Here is a 4,845-nt window from a genome sequence, read left to right as displayed (position 1 = left end):
AAAAACCTCCTAGACCTCCACCGCAGCAATCTCCTACTTGACACATCCTCAAAGGCAAGGGTAATGAAAGCAAAAGCATTTTTAAGGGGGAAATATACAGTGAGACAGGCCCACGTCCAGAAAGAAGACTCATAAAACTAATCTTACTTTATACTTAAAGGAACTAGAAAAAGAACAATCAAAGCCCATGATGAGAAACAGGAAGTAAATAATAAAGATTAGAGAAGAAATAAATGACATAGTGACTAAAGAAACAGTAGGAAAAAACAATGAAACCCAGAGTTGGTTCTTTGAAAATATAAATAAAATTGACAAACCTTTAGCCAGATTCCTCAAGAAAAAGTGAAAGGATCCAAATAAATAAAATTGGAAAAGAGAGAGAAGTAACAATCGACAACACAGAAGTATAAAGAATTATAAGAGAATACTAGGAAAAATTATATGCCAACAAACTGGATAATGTACAATAAATGGATAAGTTTCTAGAAACATACAATTTTCCAGGCCTGAATCAGGAAGAAACAGTAAATCTGAACAGACTGATTATCAATAATGAATCTGAATCAGTAATCAAAATACTACCAAAATATGGAAGTCTAAGACCAGATGGATTCACAGGTAATTTCTACTGAACATTTAAATAAGAGTTAATACCTATTTTCAAACTATTCCAAAAAAATATAAGAGAAAGGAAAGCTTTCAAATGCATTCTATAAGGTCAGTACTACCCTGACACCAAACCAAGAGAAAGAGAACACACAGAAGGAAAACTGCAGCCTAATACCCTTGCTTAACATAGCTGCAACAATATTCAACAAAATACTAGCAAACTGTATTCAGCAATACATTAAAAAGATCATTCACCACAATCAAGTAGAATTTATTCTGGAGATCCAAGAATGTTTCAATATTCCCAAATCAGTCATTGTGATACACCACATCAACAAAATGAAGGATAGAAATCACCTCAATGGATGAAGAAAAAACATTTGATGGAATTCAATATTCATTCATGATAGAAACTCTAAAAAAATGGGTTTAGAGGGAACATACCTCAGCCCCATGAAGACCACATATGAAAAATCTACAGCAAGCATTATATTCAATGGTACAAAATTGAGAGCTTTTCCTATAAAATCAGAAAGAACACAAGGATGTCCACTTTCATTACTTTTATTCATCACATTTTTTGGCATCCATTCCACAGCAATCAGAGAAGAAAAAGATATAAGAGGTATCCATATTGGTAAAGAAGTAATTAAACTGTCACTATTCACAGATAACATACTATACATAGAAAATCCTACAAGACTCTACCAAAAACCTACTGGAAATAATAAATCAATAATGTCATCAGATAAAAAATTAACACCAACACATTGGTATTATTACACAATAATAACAAAGTAGTAGAAAGAAAAATTAAGAATACAACTCCATTTACAGTTGCAACAGGAAGGATAAATACCTAGGAATAAACTTAACCAAAGAGGTGAAAAACCTGTCCTCTAAATATTATCAAACATTGAAGAAATAAACTGAAAATAACACAAATTCGAAAGATATTCCATGCTCATGTATTTGGATAATTAATATTAAAATGTCATACTACCATAGCCATCTACAGATTCAGTACAATCCCTATCAACATGCCAATGGCATTTTTCACAAAGTGAGATCAAATAATTGTAATATTTGTATGGAACCACAAATGTTTCCAAATAGCTATACCAATATTGAGAAAGAAAAACATAGCTGGAGGTATTACAATTCCATATTTGAAGATATACTCCAAACCTGTAGTGATTAAACCAGTATGATCCTGGCACAAAATGGACACAAAGAGCAATAGGACAGAATAGAGAGCACAGAAATAAACATGCTTATATCAATTAATATATGATAAAGGAGGCAAGAATCTACAATGCGGAAAAGACAGTCTCTTCAATAAATGGTACTGGGAAAACTGGACAGCTAATTATAAGACAATGAAACTAGACTACTTTCTAATACTATACACGGAGTACACTCAAAATGGATTAAAGACCTAGATGAGAGACCTGAAATTTTAAGACTCATAGAAAAGAACACAGGCAATAATTTCTCTGACATTGGCTATAGCTATATTTTTCTAGATATATCTCCTAAAGCAAGAGAAACAAAAGCAAAACTAAGGTATTCAGATTACAACAAAATAAAAAGCTTTTGCACAGCAAAGGAAATCATCAATAACTCAGAAAACATACTGAGTGGGACAAGATATTACCAAATGATATTTGTGATTGGGGATTAATATCCAAAATATATACAGAACATATACAACTGAACACCAAGCAAGCAAATAAACAAAAACCCCAAACAATCCATTTAAAATTGGGAAGGTGACCTGAATAGACATTTTTCCAAAGAAGATATACAGATGGACAGTACACACATGAAACGATGTTCATTATCACTGATCATCATGGAAATATAAATCAAAGCTACAAGAAGATAATACCTTACACTTGTCAAAATGGCTAAAATAAGATACTGTAAAGCAATTCAAGTAAACTAACACATGGAAAAATGGTGTTTCACAGTACCATTTGTTGAGAGGACTTTCTTTCCTCACTGGGTGTTTTTGGCTCCTTTGTCAAATACTAGTTGGTAGTTTAGGTGGGGGTTAATTCTGGGATCTATACTGTGTACAATTTGTTTATGTGTTTATTTTTATACCAGTACCATACTGTTTTCATTGCTATAGCTTTGTGGTATAGTTTGAAATCAGTAAGTATGATTCCTCTAGCTTTGTTCTTTCTAAGAGTTACTTTGGCTATTCGGAGTCTTTCATGGTTCCGTGTAAATTTTAGGAAGTTTCATGTTTTTATTTCTGTGAAGAATACTATTGGAATTTTGATAAGCATTACAGTTGATATCAAAATATATAAAGAACTCATAAAACTCAATAAGAACAATAAAAACAATGCAATTAAAAATAGGCAGAGGAAATAAATAGATAATATTTTTTTAAATTAGACATTCATATGACCAATGGGTACATGAAAAGATGCTAAACATCATTAATGATCAGGGAAATGCAAATGAAAACCACAATGGGATATTACCTCGTACCTGTTAGAATTGCTATCATTGAGAGGACAAGAGATATCTAGTGTTAGCAAGGATATGGAGGAAAGGAAATTCTTGTACAGTGTAGGTGGGAATGTAAATTGGTCCAATCACTATGGAAAACATCATGGAGGCTCCTCAAAAAAATAAAAATAAAACTGCCATATAATCCAAAAATTCCTCCTTTGGGTATATACCCAAAGGAAATGAAGATAGGATATTGAAGAGATACACGTACTCTCATGTTCATTGCAGCATTATCTACAATAGCCAAGCTATGTAAACAACCTAAGTTCTCACCAGTGGATTAATTATAAAGAAGATGTTGTATATACATGTACAATGGAATATTATTCAGACATGAGAAAAAATGAAATTTTGCCATTTGTGACAACATGGATGGCTTTTAAGAAAATTAAGATAAGAGATAAGTCAGATAGAAAAAGATAAACATATCAGTTATATGTGGAATCAAGCAAACTGTGAGAAACTCTTGAATACTGAGTACAAACAAAGGGTTTATGGGGGTGGGTGAGAGGGGAAGGGGGGTGATGGGCATGGAGGAGGGCACTTGTGGGGATGAGCACTGGGTGTTATATGGAAACAAATTTGACAGTAAAGTCTAAAAGAAAAAATAATGCCTAATATTGTTAGCTTTTTTGCTGCCACTGGTATTTCTGGTTTTTTTATTACTATCTTGGCAAGAATGTAAAGCATTTTTTGGCTATGTGTTATTGATAAAAGTGAATCTTTCAGGCAATTGAGATTTACCCCTAGAAGGTTTTGTTGACAGCAAGTGAAATTCTGGCTAACAATAACTGAGGGCCAGTATTTCTATATATGCCAGCTGGGCTGATATTTTCTCCCCAACTTAATTGCTTGTTTACTGGAACAATAAACACCATGAGGGCTCTAGTCTTTAGTCAGGCATGTTAACATATTACTAAATGACTGGAAAATTTTATCACTCAAAGCTTCTTTTGTTCCCAAGTCTAAGATTTACCACTATTTTAAAAACAGAAAACTGTACATCATCATAATGTTTGTCTTTGTATTTCTGGCTAGACTTTACCTGTATACACACATTCTAAAAGGCAGCCCAATGACCTGATACAGATTCCCATGTCAGGTATATATCTCAACTTTTTATCTTTTCATTTGGAATGCAATTTTATTTTGAGTCATGTCAACTTGCTCCTTACAATTACATATTCCATTCTGAAGAGCTATACCCATTATATAAGAGTTATATTAACAAGTTTTGACTATCAGGTTAGCACATAATCTTGTGGTTCATGGGTTCAAGCCCCACGTTGGACTCTGTGCTGACAGCTAGCTCAAAGCCTGGAGCCTGTCTTCAGATTCTATATCTCCCTCTCTCTCTGACCCTCCTCTGCTCATGCTGTCTCTCTCTCTCTCAAAAATAAATAAATACATACATTTTTGGTATATAGGAAGGCAACTGATTTCTGTACATTGATTTTGTACCCTGCGACTTTACTGAATTCATTGATCAGTTCCAGAAGGTTTCTGGTGGAGTCGATTGGGTTTTCCATGTAGAGTATCATGTCATCTGCAAAAAGTGAAAGTTTGACTTCTTCGTTGCCAATTCTGATGCCTCTTATTTCTTTTTGTTGTCTGATTGCTGATGCCAGAACTTCCAGCACTATGTTAAACAGCAGTGGTGAGAGTGGACACCCCTGTTGTGTTCCTGATCTCAGGGAAAGCTCTCAG

The sequence above is a fragment of the Suricata suricatta genome, chromosome X (assembly GCF_006229205.1).
Source record: "Suricata suricatta isolate VVHF042 chromosome X, meerkat_22Aug2017_6uvM2_HiC, whole genome shotgun sequence".
NCBI classification, from domain to species: domain Eukaryota; kingdom Metazoa; phylum Chordata; class Mammalia; order Carnivora; family Herpestidae; genus Suricata; species Suricata suricatta.
This window is presented reverse-complemented; position numbering follows the sequence as displayed.